We start from the raw sequence: 20,978 nt of genomic DNA on the forward strand, positions 1-20,978 counted from the left end.
TGTGATGGGCCGAGGGGGATGAAGGCCCACCTCACTGTCAGTAGCCCCTTCGGCTGCCATGGGACCTGACATGTCTGGGCTGTGATCTCTGAAAATGCAAGTATATAGTTAGTCATAATAAATGTGCATTGTTTGGCCACAATGTTGTTGTGACTCTGCTAAATGTTTGTGACATGGTTGTATTGTGCTGGTATGTATTGTGTGGTCATCAGCACTTAGTACAGCGTCATAATGAGGTATACTACAACTCCCATGATGCATTGTCTGGGTTGTACAATGGAGTAATTCATGCAGTGACAAATGATACGTTGATTTGCTAACATTGTTTTGTATGGTACACAAAGGAAAGATGACTTAACCTGGCTGGTGCCTGCTGGTTTGGAGGTGTCAATGTCTCTTACTTCTGCCACACTCTCAGGCTCCAGGGTGCCCTCTATAAGGCTGCCAATGGGAATCGGAGGGGGGTGTTGTGAGGGTCCTCCAACAGTAGCATGTCCGTCTGCAATCCTGCTGGCTAGCTTGTCCTTTGTACAGGACCTCAGGTCGTACCACTTTTTGCACAGCTCTGGGATGATCCTCTGAATGACTCCTAGGGAGTTGACCTTCTCCAGGATGATGGTCCAGATCTGAATTTTCTGTGCCTCAGGTGTTGTAAAGGAGGCTGTCCCGAAGAGTTGGTCCATGATGGAGACACAGTAATCAGTCAGGACCTCAAACTTTCTCTCAGAGAACTTGACCTTTCTCTTCATGCTCCGAGCCCTTGTCCTCATCTTCCTTTGACATGGTGGTGTCCAGGGATTGCCAAAAACACTGCAAGTAGTAACCCAGGTGCACTCCTCCCTTCCAGTGGCTTCCTAGGCTTCAAGATATTGGCCACACCCTATATTTGTAAACTTTGTGGTCTGACATCATTCTGCATCAAAAATACGACTGTTCCTAATTTGTGTTCCCCAAAATGCGATTTCCTAATAGTGAATGCGAATCTGTAGAAATCGCTATTAGGGGAATTGGCCGGTACGTACATACCATTTTCCAGTTTCCAAATAGCAGTTTCAATGAATTCACTATTTGAGAATCACAAAACAGAAATATTGTACATATGGCTAGGAGTCCTTAATAGCCATGTTATGTAATGTAATATTAAAAGCACTTGCTATAGCGTAACAGCTCACACCCACGGTTGCATCTGGATACTTATCACGAACAGGACAGACCGACAAGTTAGAACAGCCAAGTCTTCAGAAGATTTTGAAATCTAACAAAATCTGTGAATAAGCAGCTATGAAGAGGCAGTTTGTTACAGTGGAAAGGGGTGAGATAAAAAAGACCTGTCACTAAATATTTAGGTGCAGATGCAGTGGACATTAAGGAAATCCATGTCCTTGGATCTGAGGTGTGTAATGGGAGAGTAGTAGCCGAGCTTTCTATGGATATAAGTAGGGTCTTTACCCATCAGTGAATTATGCATGAGACAGCATAATGCGATCACGGAATGTTCCCTGTCTGGCAGCAAGTGCAAGACTCTTGCTGGGAGAAAAGGGAGTACCTGAAGGGAAATTACACACCCGATGTGCGGCAGTATTCTGCACCACCTGAAGCCTAGATAAAAGTGATTAATTAGCTGCTAACAGGCATTTCTGTAATCCAAATAACTCATGATCAAAGCTTGCACTAGGGTTTTCCTGGAACATGAAGGAAGCCATGTGAACACTTTCTTAAGCAAGCGCAAGGTGGCAGAGCAGGTAACACAGACAAAGGATACATAATCTTTTATTGATAGGGTCTCATCAAGCCCAATGCTGAGAATTTTAACTGTCTCCCTAGAAATATGGACAGGACCCAGTTCAGACAGCCACCAATCTGTGGACCAAAACAGCTGTGCTTTCCCAGACATCAATATCTTGGTTTTATCATCATTTAACTGCAGGCAATTACTCGGCAGTCATTTTCCTTGTGCCGTCTGTGAAACTTAGTTTTATTCTGTCAAGATCATGCCCAAACGAGATGACTTAATTGGGTGTCATCTGCCTAAAATAAGATCTCAAAGCTGCACGATTTAACAGTCTGTGTAAGTGGGGCCACATGGATGACAAATAATGTAGGAGTCAATAAAGAGCCCTGATTAACTGGTATATGACTTAAAATAATCAGAGGAGATCATCTGAGTCTGGTTTTCCAAGAAATATATTAACCAGTGTAAAGCTTTTCCATTGATGTCTAACTCTTGAAGTCTATGAACCAAGAGGGTGTGAGAAACATTATTGAAGGCAGCTGACAAATTGAGCAGCACCAGCATAGCTAGATTACTAGCTTCAAGGAAAAGTCTGTTGGGCATCTGCAGCCACCACCAGCGTGACGTCAATGCTGTGAAAAACTCCAAAACTGTATTGAGGGGAGAAAAAAAAGAATCCAGTGACTTCTCCTCCAGTAAGGCGGAGGAGTGTTTCCCCACTGCTGAATCAACATGGAAAATAAAATGATATTAAAACAGCTTATTATCATTTTATTTTCCTTTCTGAGCCGAGTCTAGAGCGGTTCGGGCCTGAGCCATTCTAATGGACAGCAGCACCAGGGAGGAGCAGTGGTGGGCACTTCTGCAAGTGTGCATGTCGGTTTGGCCGCTGACTTAGGACAGCAAAACCGACATGCACACTTAGATCTCTCTACCCAAGAAGTGCTGCACAGCTGGGCAGAGAACAGACACAGGCTCCCAGGGCATGACTGAGCGTCAAATTAGACCGCTCGGATCATTCCTGGTGCTTCTCTCATGCTGCATATTGCCAGCATGACAGCAGCATCGGGATTGGTGTAGGGAGTCTGAGAGCATGTACATGGAGTGCCAGGAGTTGCGAGGAGCAGAGGAACAGAAGAGGACCGAAACGGCGGCCCCCAGGTAGGTGCTATTTTATTTTGTTTCTTCTTTTTCTCCCTCACGCTGCCCCCTCCCAATTTTATTTCACAGCAGCCGCTACTGCAAGAATCCCATGATCTTCCAGATAAGCGGCAAGCTGTTTATTTACCAGACTTTCCAGGATCTTACCTAGAAGTTGAAGAAGAGAGCTAGGCGGATAATTGGAAAGGTTCCTTGGGTCTGCATTAGGTTTTTTAAAGAATCAGGCAAACTTGTGCCAATTTCTGAACCGATAAAATGGGTTGTAGTAGACGGTGTGACCATGATTGATAAACTAGATGCTGTAAAAAGAGGGCAAGGGTGTTACAGGAGAGCCTGAATTAGTCCTTTCTAGCAATCTCTGCACTTGGGCTTGAGTAATGGCTTCACACCTCTCCAGGTGGGCAGTGAAAGTAGTAGGAGAGTTGTAGATGTAGAGATCCTCTAGCTCTGAGGGGAGATCCACAGTAATATCCTTACTATCCAGCTTTTGTAGTACTTTCCTTTTTTAAAACTGTTTATTCAGGTTTTCTGGGCACTACATGCATAAACAGAGAAGACTCCCCCCCCCCTTTTTATTGTATGCTGTCCCCCCCAAAACAAACCAGGGACCGGCACACCAAGTCATAATGAGTGAGTATTTAGTCCCAAAGAGTCTTTCACACCTCTCAGATTCCTCCTTCTGTCCTCGGGAGTTTAGGAAAGTTTGCTGTGACTTCAAAATGCTACTATAGTACAAAGAAGCTGGATGGCAGAGGCAAGCAACATGGAGGACAGGGCCTGAGGCCCAGAGCTTCCGACCTGCAGCCCTGTAAAACTCAGCATAATCCTATATGATCCTGCCTTTACTTAAGCAAAGCATGGAATATTAGCATCGGAGGAATATATGCAACAGCAGATGCAGAGACACCGGTGACAGCCAGGTGTGCGGAGGCTGAGGCACCATGGCTGCAGATGATTGCATTGGATGTGCGCTGAGAGGCCTATGGTGCACACCGTCGGGTGGATGCCCGGGCGCTTGAGGTGAAGCTGAGGCATCCTCCTAGCTGTTGCTGCACCTGATCTTTGGCCCCGAGATTGGGAAATTGTGCAGCCTGCCTGTCTGAGAGCCCGCCCAGGCCCCAAGTTGCCTCGCCCGATGAGCAGAACTGTGACCCCTGGGCCTGACTGAAGGGACCCACCTGGGGGTGTTTAGCTCACCTTCCCTGGGGCGGATCGAGTGGAGGTGTCCGTATGGTAGTGATGACGGAGGACCCGCGAGAATGACCTCGGTGGAATCCCTATATCGCTGGAAGCCCCGTGCCTGGGACAGCAGTGAGAGTCGATTGCAGAGGGAGTGACAGTGTATGCGACCAGCCAGCCATCTGTGCAACGCGGCAGCAGACTGGAGGAGACGGAGCAAGTTGGTGTACCAGCGAAGTATTGAGACGGACTCGCCCCAGCTTGTGGGGAGAAGGTGAGGAGAGACAGTTGCATCATTCCCCCCGCCTTAAATGTGAGAAAATGGAATGGAATAAATGGGCCGCCACTGTGACTGTGTAGAGCCTTGTCACGCCTGAACTGCAATGCCTGAACCAGGAGCAGGGACAGAGGGTGCAAGAGCATCTTGGGGTTCCTGCCTAGAAACTCATGGATTGGGAGGACTCCCTATCGAGCCACTTAACATTGGAAGGTATGACCCTGTAGGGCGTGCACCATTGGCTTGCGGGACCGACATCACTAGAGTTCCCTATTGGCAAGCTGTTGTCACTAGGGCCTCTCGAGAGGACTGCTCCGGAGAGAAGAAATCAGCCTTCAGCGCTAGGTGGTGGCACATTTTTCTGCCTTGATTGAACCATTGGCAAAGAAAGATCAGTCCGTACAACCACTACAAATACTATCCCCCAATACACCAAACCACGTCCGGCGACCCAAAGAATAACGAAGCAGTCAGACCCTGACGGGGTTGGGAGTGACCATAATGGGGATAGGGGCCTATCCTGGGGTGGCAATCCAGTGTTCCAGAATGGCTCTGGAGCATACAATTGAAAAGGTGTCAATCGATGTCCATCTACTGAGAGCAGACATGCAGAAGATCGTTGAGAAAGTCACGACTGCTGAGGGCCACATTGTGGAGCTGCAGGTAGAGGTGAAGACCCTTAAGCGGAAAATGGCACAGATGGCCACGACTACAAGGGCCCTGGAGAGAAGAGCAGAGGATGTGCAGGGCTGGTCCGGCGCAGTAACTTATGTTGGATGAGCAGCCAAGGCTTATCTTGGAGACATGCAAAGCTTATGCAGTACCACTGTAGTCACACAACACTTAAACACCTGAAAAGAAAACACTCCGTATTACAAAAATAAAGGTACTTTATTTTAGTGACACATTTACCAAAAAGTACTAGAGAGGCGACCCTCCAATAGGCAGTAAGTAACACACTAGGTATGTATACTAGTAATCAGAAATAAGCATGAATAGCAGTAGAAAACAGTGCAAATAGCAATAGACAATAGTGACCCTAAGGTGAGCCCAAATCAAATACTAAAAAAATGGAATGCAAATGCAGGACCCCCACCAAGGTAAGTGGGGTGTGTAGAGGGGATTTGGAGAAACTCCTTCACTCCAAGGGAGATTCCTTCTTCCTTCTCAGACTGAAGACTTGCTGCCCTCAGAGGATGCACAGCTGGGAAAATGTTGCAGAAGCTGGAAGGAGCCGTGGAAAAATCTTGTAAGCAGAGTCTTCGTTGTGGATGCAGATTGTCAGTTCCTGGAGGGTCCAGTTGCGGTTTAAGTGGCTAGAAGTTGAAGCAGAGGCTGCAGAGGAATCCTGCTGGAATCTTGCAAACCGAATCTGAGGACCCACCCCAGAGGAAGACCCTAAATTGCCCTGAAATGGAGATTGGTCACCTAGCAAGGTGACCACCTATCAGGGGAGGGCTCTGACATCCCCTGTCTAACGTGGCCACTCAGATGCTCCCAGAGGCCCCTGCCCCCCTTGGATTCAAAATGGCAGATTCCATTGACCCTCTGGAGGAGCTCTGGGCACCACCCCTGGGGTGGTGATGGACAGGGGAGTGGTCACTCCCCTTTCCATTGGCCAGTTTCAATCCAGAGCAGTGACTGGGGGTCCCTGAACCGGTGTAGACTGGTTTATGCACAAAGGGCCCCAAATGTGCCCTTCAGAGCATACCAGTGGTTTGGGGAGGCTACCCCTCCAAAGCCATGTAACACCTTTTTCCAAAGGGAGGGGTTTTTACCCCCCCCCCAGAGGAAATCCTTTGTTCTGCCTTCTTGGGCTTGAGCTAATCAAGCAGCAGGAGGGTAGAAACTTGTGTGAGGGGTGGCAGCAGCTTAGGCGTCCTGGAAAACCCCAGAAGGCTGGTAGGAGCAATGCTGCGGGTCCTCTAAGGAGCCCCCAGAGCACATGGAATCATACCTCCAATACTGGCAACAGTATTCGGGTACGATTCCAACATGTTTGATACCAAACATGTCTAGGTTTGGAGTTACCATTATGCAGGTGGACATAGGTAGTGACCTATGTCCAGTGGATGCGTAAAATGGCATCTCGCACTCACAAAGTCCATGAAAATGGAGCTGGAGTTCGTAGGGGGACCGCTGCTCATGCACGGGTGCCCACACATGCAAGTACTTGCACCCTGCCCTCTGGGCTAGAAGGTCCTACCATATGGCTGACTTACAGTGACCTGGTACAGTGACCTGTAGTGAAAAGGGTGCAATTGCAGGCCTGCAGATACACTTGCATGGGCTCCCCATGGGTGGCATAATACATGCTGCAGCCCATGGGGACCCCCTGGTTCCCCAATGTCCTGAGTACGTGGGTACCATATACTAGGGACTTACAAGGGGGCACCAGTATGCCAGATGTGGGGTGTATGTGGTTCAAGTAGTCAAGTTTAAAGGGAAAGAGCATAATCATTGGGGAACTGGTAAGCAGGAACCCAGTGAACACAATCAAACACCCTGAAAAAAGGCATATAATGAGGGTAATCATTGGAAAGGTTAATGGAAGATTGAACATTGAAATTGTTATGTATACTGGGAGCATCTAAGTGGCCAAGTCAGGCAGGGGATGTGGCAAATGAGTCTTGGCTGTTAGGTAGACTAAAGTTGGCATGGATGCCTATGTGGTGCTGGTGTGGTAATTCACATACACTTGAGTAGTGATGTAAGTGTATCTGAACTTGTGGTTTGCATCATGGTAGGTGTACCAGTCATGATAGCAACACATGTGCTTTGGCTCACAGAATACTCCACAGACAGCTGGAAGGCTTGGCCACTCAGTCAGTGGCCCAAAGATGGACTAACTGCAGGATGAGGTAGGTCTGATTGTCATCTTGCAGCATAGTTTAGTTGTCCATATTTCTGGTACACTCTGATTGACACCTTGTGGTAGTGTGTGGGACATAGGTCAGAGGCAACTTGCCCCTTACTTGACAGATGATGTTAGCTGTCTGAAGACCAATGACCTAGATGACTTAGTCCACTATGTTTTTCAATCTGTCATACATCATAATTGGTGCTTGTGTGTGTGACGTGTTCTGACTCCTTTACCTTAACTAGCAACGTATGGCAATTTGAGGTCGTACAGGTTGGAATAGGTCCATTGTGTATGTTTATAAGTATGTGAAATGAAATAGGTTTGGCTTGTCTACACCAGGCTTGTTTGCCTTTACTTTCCAACTTGTGTCGTAGCCTGGTACATGACACCAAAGTATTTGTATGTGTTGAGTTTGTGTTCGTGATCAATCTTGAGAACTTTCACTTTCCTAAACTATTACTTCATTGGTTTTTTTTGTGGATAGGGATCCTGTATAATGTGGCAAATTCACCTTGTAAAGGTATGGTTAGCGTGACTGGTATACTTAATTCGTGGTATTATAGGTATCAGGTAGCTTAGCTGGTGTTTGACACCTTTCATATTTTGGACATCCATAAAAAACTTTGTAGTGACATGATGTTGGCACTCTACTGTCACTACCTGGGGGTAATGGTAACTAGGATCTAATGTGACCTATGTGTACTGTATGATGGAAGTATTATCCTGTGAATGTGAGGACTAAACCTGACTTTCTGTTGTTCAGCACCAGCAGGCGAAGGAGACTGGGCACAGCTGAGTGGGGAAGCTTCTGGCCACGGGACCTCCAGTCACAAGAACACGCACAGAGAGAGACCCAGTGACCTGGAGGGCGAGGGGAGTGCCACGTGGGAGACCAGGTCCAGTACATCTTCTTTGTAATCCTCCTCCAGTGTACACTCCCTAGTGATGGCGGACCCATCGGAAACTACCCCAGTACCATCTCAGTCCGCCACCCCCCCCATTCTATCACAAGCCCTCCATGTAGCTCCCCACCCAGTTGGCCGTGCCCACTCACCCAAGAGTGTGTGCGTCTCCTTCGCTGAAGGCGCCTCTTCCTCAGCCCCTGTTAGCCCTCCTACCCTCAGTGAGAAGGCTATTGACCTCTCCTGAGGTCGATCTCTGTCGCTCAGTTGACCATTATGAATGCCATCCAGGGATGGGCAAATCAAATACAAAAGAGCAGTGCATTCCTGGAGGGCATTCACAGTGCACTGGCAGGCCTACAGAGATCATTTCAGGCTTTGGCCTCCACACTGACAATTGCCAATCAACATTTGTCTTCTGTCCCCATCCACCTTCCTATTCCCAATCTGAATCCCTCCTTCCCCAACCCAACCACAGCACTTAAACAGACAGGCATACATCCAGCTCAACATCCAAGGGTAGTGCAGACAAACATAAGCACTAAAAGACACACCACTCGCATGCACAGACAACATCCACCTGCAGACACAGCAACATGCACAACCTGTTCTGACACCCTCATCACCCACAGCATCGCAGACACAGCACCTGGCACACCTGCAGACACCACACCAACATTCAGTGATCCAGCCACCACACCTATCCTACTAGCAGACATCACCCCAGCAGACCCTCAGACACCCACCCCGGTCACCACATCTGCAGAAACCACAACCACTGCCTATCTGCAGCACATCCACCAAACCTGAAGTCACCACTGCAATAGACAGCCACCCACCCACCATCTCCACCCTCCTCAGCCCACACTCACCCACCCATCAGAAACCCACAAGCACACCTCTGTCAAACATGCACCCAAAACCATCCACACCAACACATCATCAAGAAAACGTTCCTTTCCTCCCCCAAGGATCCCTGAGGTGCCTGCCTGCCCCCTTGATGCCCCTACCTTTGGCGATTAGATGGTAGTCAGGAGTCAAGTAGGACACCATGTAGTGCCTTTGGTGCTGCTTGCAGCAGTTATGGATTGTCCTATGGCCTTGGACACCTAATTCACATAAAGCTTAAACCATCCAGTTGTTGGTTTTAATGTTCCAACTTTGTCCAGCCTTTCCTTTCCTAGGTTTAAGTTGTTCATGTCTGACATTGGTTGTCTGGCAGTATTTGTGTGTGTGTGTGCTATCTGATGGTTCTGATATTGTGTGTGCAGTCAGTGAGGTTGAGTGCAGTGCTTTTATCCCCTATGGATTGTGTGTGTTTTATGTGATGGGTATATGTATGTAGCCGAGTTGTTGTTGTCATGGTGGTGTGTTGTGTTAGTATTGATATGTATTTGTTGTGGTACTGTGTGGCTTTGTGTATTTTCTCTGTTTGAGTCAGCGTGTATTGTGCATGTCATGATAGGGTCGGTATAGTGTGTGTGTGTGTGATGTGTATGTCAATTGCTAGGTTGTATGATGGTGTAATTGTGTGTGGACTTCCTGGCCAGTGTTGTTTGTGAGTGTTTGACATGTGTACATATTTGTGCAGTAGTGGTGTTGTTGTTATGAGTTTTATCTGTTGTATGTGAATTGGTGGGGCTGGCCCTCTGATATGTTGCCATGCATAGGTGTGTGTCCTTGACATGTGTGTGTGTATGATGCCTGCAGTGTGTGTGCTGTGTATGTGTGGGTGTGATTGTTGCTGTTTGTGTGTGTGTCACTATACTGTTATGTGTGAGTATAGCCCTTGCACCCCCCTCCCTGTGGTATGTTATAAAACAGTTGTATTTGTACATTTTACATATGTAACATGTGAGTGCGTGTACTTACGGTTGTTGTCTTCCTCGTCTGCGATGATTCAGTTGTCTTTCGGCGAGCAGGAGCAACGGGATGACGTGTAGTAGTGGTTCCATGGCGACTCCAGACAAATATCGCTTCCTGGAGGTGAGTGTCACCTTTTATTCTGTCCGTTTCAGCCTGGTATTCAGTTGTGGTCTGACCTCAGCGGTTATGTTGGTGGTGTGCAACCTCGTAATCAGTCTGACAGAAACATGGTCTCCGCCGGTCTGATGGTGGTTCTACTCAACCACGGTGGTCTGGCCGCACTGGTGGTGCCGGCAGTGCTTTGGTGGGATTGTGTGTGCATCACCGCCAATTTTGTGATTTGGCGTCTTCTTCACCAGTCTGTTGGCGGTTGGACCTCCACTGCCAACATGGAGGTCCTTGGGATGCCACACTGGTAATGAGGCGCATAATGTCCTAACAGTCTTTTATAATTTGGAAAAAAATATATTTTTGTTTTAGACCAAAGTAAACAGCCAACACTTTTTTTTTAGTGGAAACCTGTTTCTCAAGGCTTCAAAGAATATATACAAAATAATTATCATACACTATTATCTTTATGTTACAGTTACAGAACACATGTCTAAACATGATCACCATATAATCTTCTGTCATTTCCCTGTATTCTTTTAATAGGAAATGACAGATGACAAAAAAGGCAAGTGCCCATCAGAATCTACATCTTTTCACATGTATATAATGAAAGAAAAGAACCTTAATTTCTACTTTGTTATGGTATCACCTAGTATTCAAAAAAGAAAAAAAAAGTAAATAAAGAATTAAAGAGTTAAAAAGAAAAAATTAAGAGAAGAAAAACATAAAGGTAAAAGAAAAAGAGGAAAAAAGGAGAGTAAATTAATAGAAAAAAGAGAAAACATTTATTTTCTGTTTGATTGTAAGGGATGTTGTGTTTTCAGTTTGTGAATATCAGTTGAGTAAAACTTCCATTCAGTCTGTTTCACTTTCGAAAACGTTCATAAAATAGTGATTACTCTTTGAAACATTTTGAACACCAATGATATGTAACGACTTTCTTATTGGTTAAAAAGTTTATATTTGTATCTACAATATCAATGCAATCTTTTATTATGTATCTAGAACACCTTTAATTCTTTCTTTTTTTAAAAACTTTTTATTGACTTTTTTGTAAAGCAAAGCAAAGGCCAAGCCTGGCATACAAAGTACCATGAACAAAATCCGATTGATGTTGACTGTCCACCCTGCAGTCCATAGCATTGTGCACATGCCCAATAAGTCAAACAGCTCTTTCCCACTGGTCATAGAAGCCAAGGGGATGCAGTGTTTAAAGACATCTAGACATCTCCTCCCCCAAGCTCAACCTGATGTAGGCTCATAAGAGCAAAATTATTTGACCAGGGGGCATGCCCTAGATGGTTAGGACTCTATGTGAATCCCTCTGTGTTCTACCCAATCTTTCTATATTTTAACATGTTTGTGAGGGTTGATAGATCAAGCGTTTCAGGCCCATACAGAAATCCATGCTCTTGGCCCTCTAGAGGGGGCATCAGCACTTTTTCACGCCCTCAAGATGTTTCTTTTAGCCACCATCAAGCCCAAGCAAAGTAGCGTTTTTTTTTAATCTATTGCCACCACATTTTCCGTGACATGTAGCATGACCAATTTCAGTTCCCTGAGGATCCTCTAGTCCAACACAGTTCCCAAGATCTCCAACACCCCCTCCCAAAAGTGTGAAAGTGTGAGGCAGCCTCAAAATGTGTGCAATGAATTCTCATTGTCATTGCTACACCATAAGCAGTGCCTGCATCCAGTGAGCCCCATGCGTGAGTTTTGTCCGAGTGAGGTATGTGCAGTGAAGTATTTTGAGCTGAATAAGGTGGAACTGTGAGGCCATCCCGGCCTTCCTGGGGGCAGCTACTGCTTCCCTCCAATCCTCATCTGTCACTTTTCTGATGGGGTCTGATTGTTGACGTAACAGCATTCAGTAGATAGCTGACAATTTATGTGCACTAATGTTGGTCAATAAACTTTTTTCCCTCAAGTGTGGGGGGTAGGCTGCAATCTCAGTGTCTGGTTATATATAGAGTGAGGGCATGTCGGAGCTAGAAGTAGCAAAATAATTGGGAGCTGTGGAGTTGAAATTCCACTTGCAACTCTAAATACGTCTTAAGGGACCCCTTCTTGAGGATGTCCCCTAGCGTTGTGATGCCAATAGCCTCCCACTTCGTAAGCCCTTGAAATGCTGCTTGGGGCATTCTTGTCTTCTCACAATGGGTTCTCTATTGTCAGCCTGCCATCCCATCCCGCAACCTTTGCGGCTTCCTTCTATGTAGCTAGTACCACAAGCGTGGGGCCCAATATGTTGCACAGTCCTTTGCCTCCATACTGGAGGTGTGGGAAGATAGCGTGTCCCAAGACCCACCCCTCCACTGCATATGCCATATCTCCGAATCCCACAAACCACCAGCCGTTGACCACCACCAAGTGTGCCACCCTGTAATATAGCAGCAAGTCTGGGGTGGCCATGCCACCCTCGAATGTAGGTCTGCAGCATTTTGCAAGGGCTATTCTTGATGCTCCACCATTCCATAGGAATTCCCATAGCAGTGCATTCACCCTTACAAAGAATGGTTTTGGAACCGGGATGAAGAAATTCAGAAGTTGATATAGTAGTCTTGGTCGGGATATCATCTTGAAGATTGCTGAGCGTCCCAGCAGGGTTAGCGGAAGGGATTTCCAAAATGTAACACCCCTGGCTGGTTTCTCCAGTTGAGAGCGAGGTTACAGTCATATATCTGGCTCTTGTCTTCTGTAATGTATATGCCAAGATTTTGAAACCCCTGTGGGAGTATCTGGGACTCCACAGCCCACAGCATTGCTACTGTGTGACAGGAGACAGGGTAGACTGATGACTTGTCCTTGTTAAAACGGAGGCCTGAGTAGAACCCGAAAGTATCTAGCATTTGTAGTGCTTGTGACCCAAAATTTGGGAGGTCATCCAAGAAAAGCAACACGTCGTCGGTGTATAGCAAGACTCTAATGGTCAGCGACCATTGGAAACCACAGAACAGTGCATCTTCTCTCACCCACGCAACCAGGGGCTGTATTGATAATTCAAAAAGTAGCGTGGAGAGTGGGCTCCCCGTTGAGTGCCCCTCTCAATGGGAAACTAGGAGGATACAACTCCTCCCAGTCTTACCCTGCCGTGGAGATGAGTATATAATAGTCAAATATAGCTAATGAATTTTGGGCCGAATTGTAGGTGTGACAGAGGTGTAAAGAGATACCCCCAGTCCACAGAGTCAAAAGCATTTTTGAAGTGAACCATAAGAAGGGCTTAGTGTCCCGGGAGGCTAGTACTTATCTCAGTGGCTTTGTGAGCCCGTCTGATATTGTACCAAGTGGCCTTACGGGTCATAAGTCCGGACTGGTCATGGTGTACCAATTTCCCACTCACCCCCAGCAACGTATTTTCCAAAACCTTGGCCCAGATTTTTACCTCAGTGTTCATTAAAGAGATCCGATCCTCCGATTCGCCTCACAACGCATACCTGAGTGACCCGGCTTTGGAAGCACCACAATGTCTACTGCCCGGAGATCCCTAGGTAGATGGCCCTTTAGAGCCTCACCTCTTTTATTCTTAATGTGGAGATTAAACGCAACTCCATGCGGTTGTATCTGAGCTCACTGACAGACTCTGTATGGTAATCTGAGAACCATCTTCATTTAGCTTAAGTAGTTATTTTAAAAAGCCTGCCAAACACCCACCTTGCTGCGCTATTCATAAGTCATCAATGTGTGATACTACAAATAGAAGAAAGAATATTCCCAAAGACTACAAATCACTTTTAATCAATTTAATTCCATGTTCCAAGGGATACAGATAAATCGAAGAAGAGGTGATTTAGAACAGAAACTTAGATCAAGGGAGACCATTAGGAATGGTGAACTCAAAACAGTCTCATATGGTTTGACTATAGATGGGAAAGTTTTTACTTTAATCTCCACAGTGACGTGTGAGCTATGGAGATATGGATTTTTTTTGTTTTTTAACATTCATACTGAGAGAATGTATAGATTGTTACCATTTTTTTTTGCTTATTTTGATTTTATTTTCATCTTTTTGGATACTATGGAACAACATATAGACAGATAGACCTAACTAAACATGAGGGGATGGCCTATGTGTCTTTTGATGACAATAAAGTTTAAGGCTTGAGATTGTGGAACAGCTTTGAAATTATTTGTGATTTGTTTTCTATTCTCGTTTTCTAATTTTCTTACTCTTTTGATGAGACTAATATGACTACGCTGAAAGTAATAAGAAGTAACTAGCACATAGTAATTATGTACAGATTGGAAAATGGAAGCTTGATTGCTTGGAAATGATTTTACAATGTGCAGAATATATGTGTTGAGAATATTTGCTGTATAGAAACTTTTTTGTATGTAAAAGTAGCAAAGCAATGTGAGTCTTATAGCAACCCTTCGGAGGTTATCACTAGTAAAACATATAGCTTCGATCCTTTATGAAATAAGTTTGATTTATTAGAACAGTGCACTTCTTAAAAAATAATTTAAATAATTTAATATTAGTTAATATTTATAAGGTATTCCTTATGCTTGAAACAAGAAAATATTATTATCTTTAATGTATATAATATTTTCACAGTGGGGAGAAATTAAATATTACATTTTATGAAGGTGGATCCTTTTAGTGAAAAGCAGTGAATGTTGTGTAGCACACGGTGAGTGTGTAGCAGTTATTTGGAAAAGTAGATTTCATTCTCCTTGAAACAATTCATATTCATAAGGTATCCTTTATGCTTGGAAAATACAGTGTTGTCTTTATTTTATAAAATGTTTTAACAATGAAGGGAGGAAGCAAGCACTACATATTATAAAGGTGTATCCTGTAACGATAATCAGTGAATGATGTGTGGCACATAGCGACTGAATAGCAGTTATCATTTGGAAGATGTAGGTTTGATTCCCTATGAAATATTTTGAAACATATAAAAGCAGGGTTTTTTCCCTTTTCCTAAAAAAAATCCAAGATATCTCTCAATGATGAGGTTTTACCCTTATTAGTAAACGTTTATTAGTGGGGGGTTTTCTTTAGACTTTGCAGAATATTAATGTGATTAATATTATCCCTGGGAACACATATTTAAATTGGGAGCACAGAATTAAATTTATTTCAAGTGATTCAACGTTTTTAGGAATAGTTTTTCATCTATTTGCAGTATCACCTTTTGATGACTTCCGAGTAGTAACGCATGGCAAGTGTGTTGCATGCTCTTCAAAATAACTACCTAGGGTGAATGAATATGATGCTCTGATTACTAGAGAAAGCACATCGATAAGTTAAAACACACCTGCATGGAGTTGTCAATGAGTCTCTATATTAATAATAAAGGGTGTTCTGGATACATAATAAAAGATCTAGTGATGTTATATTTTTTATATTTATGAAACAATTCAAGAATACAAATGGTCAGGTTTTCGTATGTAATTGCAGATCGAGGTTTTTAATATAAATTGTTGGAAATGAAGAAGTATATTAAAACAAAATAATTTCAGAAGACGTACCGAAGCCTTTAGGATTAACTGGATTTTGATAAAGAATCGCTAAAAATTGTACACTGAATTTTAGATATCAATAAAAGGGCACATACTGAAACGATTATGGAATGTTTTTATTTGAGAAACAACAAAAACTGAGATATTTAAACTGCATCACGTGTAAGGTAGGAGTCTAAGAGGTTAATGTGATATAATGGAGAAATATTTTTGCCTACATGTGGGGTTCACTTAAAACAAAAAAGTGTTTTAGAGTGATACAAACAAAAAAAGCATGAGCCTATCATTTTTTGGTGAGACAGACACAAGGGGAAAAATTATGTTGTGCCTAAAGAGGGATCAACTTTATTCAAGTGATGGAAGATGATTTAAAAACAATTTCAATATAATTAAAATTGTTGTAATTAAATATAATACAGTAGCGTATTAGATAATATGAAAGTAATGACTATTTTATGTAATCACTGAAATTGTAACAGAATGAATTAGACCTTGCCCCTTACATACCTCGTAAAAAACACGTTGTTCAGAGATTTTCATTTTTGATTTCTGTTTTTGTATCATTAGAGAAGTAATTTAGCTTGGGTAGACATTGCTAATCCGGGCCGATTTTTTTTTTCTTTTCTGGATGACATTTTTAAAAATGGCTGGTGTGTTGCAGTGATGATGTAATATTTCAGGAACCACTTATATACTTCACTTTAGTGCCAAAACATACATTTTGGGGGTCAGTTAGTCTTATAGAGACAGAAAATACCTCCCCGGTGCAACCCATTTGCCATTTTCCAAAATGGTGGCTCTATACTGATGTGTTTTATCCATCATATTGGTAATTTACTTTAATATTGTTTTTGTTTCAGGTTTTCCGTTGATTCAAATTCATAAACATGAGTGAACCAGGTGGTAGCTGAGGATCTTTACCTTCTGACAGAGTGTTGCTAACTACAAAATCTGAGGACTCCTTTAACAAAGAAAAATGTGTCATATGCCAAACTAATCCAAAAGAAAAGCTAACATCAAATCCGAATGGACAGAAGAGAGTTCGACATTCTGCAGAAATACGGTAAGACCGAGTTCCAAAAGATTGTAACCGATGGGTGAAGAGGATCAAATATTTTATCATTGTAACAATAAGTACTACAAGGTGTATACAATGGAAAAAAGCCTGGAAAAAAAAGTCACAAAATAGCAGAAACCAGTGAATCACAACAAGAATCTTAGTCTTCTGAGAAAGCGACGACAACCAAACCCAGTGCCCATCCACTTTGAATATCTGTGGCTACCCCTCGTCCACCTCCAACAGCTGATCAAAAAGCAGAAGATCTTCAATGTGTTATCTGTAGTTTAGCCAGAACAAGGTTAAAGGGGGTTGAAAAAAGAGCAAAGTTTGGAGTATGTGAGTCTCAAAGGGCAAACATGTTTTCAGTCAAGTCCCTGATCTAAACAACAAGGTCAATATATTTGCAGCAGATTTGTTTGCCCACCCACACTGCATGCATGCATGTATCCAAAAATATGAATGTACAATGAACTCCCAGCAGCAACGTAACCGCCAGCCTTCAGTTAAGTTTGAACTCTTTGAAAAAGCAAATTAAGTTTTAAAGCTACTCTTGAGTGCTGGCTACAGGTTTACACTCAGTGGGATTAGAGAAAAGATGGTCAACATTGATGAAACTGTATGGATCCATATTACGATTTTTCTGATGAGACTGTACAATGACAGAGTTCTTTTTTGTCAGTCTAACAAAAAGAATGAGCAAACTTATGTTCTCAGCGGATTTGACTCCTAAAGTTCTTGCTGATCATAAGATGCAGTAAAATCAGGAACCATTTGAAGAAACGTCCTGAAAGAATTAGATTTTGGAATTAATGATAAATCAAGGGAGTCAAGAAGAATACCTGATGTTGCCTTATTATTTTTTACATTATTCCCATGTCCAAGTCTACCAGGACGTTTCAAAGTGGCTGAGGACATGGTTTTTCTTTTACCTGATGCTGGGATCCACAAAGCTGATTTAACTGAATTTATCATATTGCTTATTTGGTGCAGACTGAAGGATAAGGAAAAGCCAGTTCCTCCGTGGGCTGGAGTTCATGATCTGAGCTCCTAGAATACAGTCCCATTGAAGAAAGTTTGGTTTTTATTATTAATACCATCTCCATTCACAAAGTACGCACAACTAAAAAATAAAAAAAATCCAAAATGTGCGTGCTCAGCTTGGAGACCAGCCTATCCTGACATGTTTATGTGATGAAGGTGTTCTCCATCTTGTAGCTGACGTTTTTATGAGCAATCTAATTCGAATTTGATTATCTTTATCTAAAGATGGGGGTTTTCCACATGACAAAAGTTGCGTTGTGTAGGAAGTTATCTCAGTGGATATGGCCTAGACTATGCACTTACTGAGGCTGAAATCTTTGGAAGCAAAACTGTCCAGTCAGTATTGAGTGATTGAGTGGAACTCATTATTTTTGTTTGCTACAAGGTTTGCTCATCATATCTGAGACTATAGGAACATTGTGTTGGAATGCGCTCTGCAACAAGAAAGAAAATTAGGTTTTGCATATCTTATCTCAGAAGTGAACAAGGCACTGGGTACACTTCATTCAGAAGACATAATGCAAAGCCAGGCAATGTTCAATACACTCAGTTTAAAAACAGAAAATCTGACAACCAACTTTGCAGAGTTTGTCAGAGAATGTGAAGAAAAATCTGAACTTTGCAAGTACTGGGAATATATTTTACACATGATAGCCCTAGCGAAAAACTTGGTTCATGATGTTTGGGAATGTGATTGGGAGCTGCATGTGAAGACTGTGGAGTCATTGATTACTGTGTTTCGCAAATTTGTTGCATAAACTACCTGAGATATGGGTCATGATATTTAGAAAGAGTGAAGAAGCTACAGCTGGGAAAACCATACCTCAACAGATAATTAATCCAATGACATTTTGTGGTGAGAAACAGAGAGGGAAGGTTCAATGCTGTGAATGAAACTGGGACGGACAATCCAGAGATCACAGAAATGCTCCAAGGGAATTGTTGGTCAGACATGTAAAAGTGAATGTGTTGCTCAATGGCAGCTAGTTGACAATGAAGTCCTTTCTATTTGCAGTGTTTTAGAGAGATGAAAAACTTATGGGAAAGAGAGAGAAACATTTTAATAAGCCTGTTGACAGCCTTCTTCATTTCATGCAGCAGCAAGGAAGCCCCTTTGAAATGACTGAGGCTGTGCGACTACACGTCTTTGGAATAAAAAAGTATATGGTTGGTGCCTGCAGAGATGTATTCAAAAGGTGTAGAAAATTGGAGGAAGCTGATCTTCGTGTTGTGCCACATATTGAGTGTGCTGTTCAAAATGGTTGCAATTGAGTCTATGTACTGTCAAATGACACAGGTGTTGTTATTGTGCTACTTAGCTTTGGTGCAATGTTCATAAGTCACGGATTGTCAGAGTTATGGATACTTAATGGAACAGGTGAGAAAACTTAATCCTGCTTCATATTCTGTAGAAATTGTTTACTTAGAGATGCCCAGTGTTCTTATGAACGCACATGTTCTTACAGGTGATGACACTGTGAGCAAAATTGGGACAAAGCTTGGAGCTTGAACTGCTGAACTTGTGAAATTTCTGAAAGGATTTTCTGAGACAGAAGAATAATGTGACCTTAAAGACATAGAAATATACCCTTTGCGTGTGGGGAAAATGAGTTCTGACTGTCACACATTTGATGATCTTCGGTAAAGTGGACAAGAGATCAATCCTGCAAAGTGACCTTCCACTGACATCATATTCTTTGCATTGACACTACTTGATCAGAAGATGTGTAAATGTTTTGGATCATGCATATGTAGACAAAGATCCGTGTGAATTTGGTTGGGAAGATATTGATGGGGTGCTAAACCCTACAAAATTTCTAAAGTCTCTACCCACAGAACTTACACATACATGTACTTGTAAAACCTGTGCTACAAAAAGATGCCCCTGTCGATATGCTCTCCTCAAATGTTCAACATTCTGCAAATGTACCACGAGCGTTTGCCGAAACAAATAAAGTGAACTATGAAAATATGTCTAAAACAGGAGTGATAAACATTATTTTTTTAATATTCAGATCATTAACATTGTTTGGTGTATACATAAAAGGATTAGCAACAATTATTATGTGTTTCATTTCTATATATGTTTCTTTTTCCTTTATTATAGTTGCCATGTTGGAAAGCCTAGGTTCTGACACCAAAATGAAGTATATAGGTCTCATGGTTCCTGAAATATTACATCATCACTGCAACACATCCACCATTTATGACAATGTCATCCAGTAAAATTCGGCCCGGGTCAGCAATGTCTACACATGCTAAATTACTTCTCTAATGATCCAAAAACACAAATCAAAAATGAAAATCTCTGGACAATTTTTTTACGGAGGTATATCGGGAATGGGCTGGGACTAAATAGGAATTTTACTTTAATGTTTCTGACAAATTGAAAAAGCAGCAACAGTTACAATTAAGTAGAAAATAAAATATATATTTTTTCTTATTTTTCTCTTTATCTTTTACCTTTTTGCTTTCCCTATTTCTCTTTTTTCTTCTAATTTCATCATTTTGCTTTTCTCTGTTTTCATTATTTTTTCTTTTTCTTGTTTGGATAATAGGTAATACTATAACATAACGTAGAGACTAAAGTTCCTTTCTTTCATTATGTACACCTGAAAACATATAGATTGCCATGAGCACTTACTTTTTTGTCATTTTTAAATTCCTAGTCAAACAATACAGGGAAATGACAGGAGATTATATGGAGATCATGTTAAAAATGTATTGTTTTAACATGTACACAGTAGTGTATGTAAATTATTTTTATCTATTTGTTGTACTATTTGCAGCCTTGAGGGGTCTTCCCCAAAAAACACGTTTTGGCTTTGTGCTTTTGACTAATAAAAAAATAAAGCACTTTTCAAATGATTTAATACTATTGAGACATTACGTCGATATGAACTAAGTGATGAGAGAGAAAGGAAGTTTAGTGGTTCAATTAAGCTGATGTTAAGAGGCACCTTCTTTGGAGAAGATTAGCAATCGAAACCAATATATTCGTAGACAAATGTTATTTTGTTTTTATTGTGCTACCAGAAAGTCTATAAGATATTGCACGGAAAACCGTAATCACGTTCTAACAGGGTTAAACTTGCTACTGCCGTGTTACGTGAAGATGTGTGCAATTTTCACAAACATGCAAAGTAACTACATGGACCTCAGTCAATAAGTCTGCAAAACTGTCAAGTGGGGCAAGCATCCTTGTGCAATGAATTTGGTTAGTTTATCAAGGTTTCGCTTTAATTTTCGTCACACTCCGATCTTGTTATTGATCCACACTGTTGAGGGCAGTGGCGGCCTGCAGCTTTAGGAGGGAG

General features: G+C 42.6%; 1 long non-coding RNA gene across 1 annotated transcript in view; it reads left to right on the forward strand.

The window, feature by feature from the left end:
- LOC138297407 (uncharacterized) overlaps positions 1-16,447 on the forward strand; it is a 61,972-nt gene extending 45,525 nt beyond the window's left edge. Inside the window, exons 2-3 of the long non-coding RNA XR_011204085.1 lie at positions 10,019-10,100; positions 16,421-16,447. This is a non-coding gene — a long non-coding RNA (uncharacterized lncRNA). The remainder of the gene's footprint in view (positions 1-10,018; positions 10,101-16,420) is intronic.
- The last annotated feature ends 4,531 nt before the right edge of the window (positions 16,448-20,978 follow it).

Source organism: Pleurodeles waltl, chromosome 5 (genome assembly GCF_031143425.1).
Source record: "Pleurodeles waltl isolate 20211129_DDA chromosome 5, aPleWal1.hap1.20221129, whole genome shotgun sequence".
In the NCBI taxonomy this organism is placed as follows: Eukaryota; Metazoa; Chordata; class Amphibia; order Caudata; family Salamandridae; genus Pleurodeles; species Pleurodeles waltl.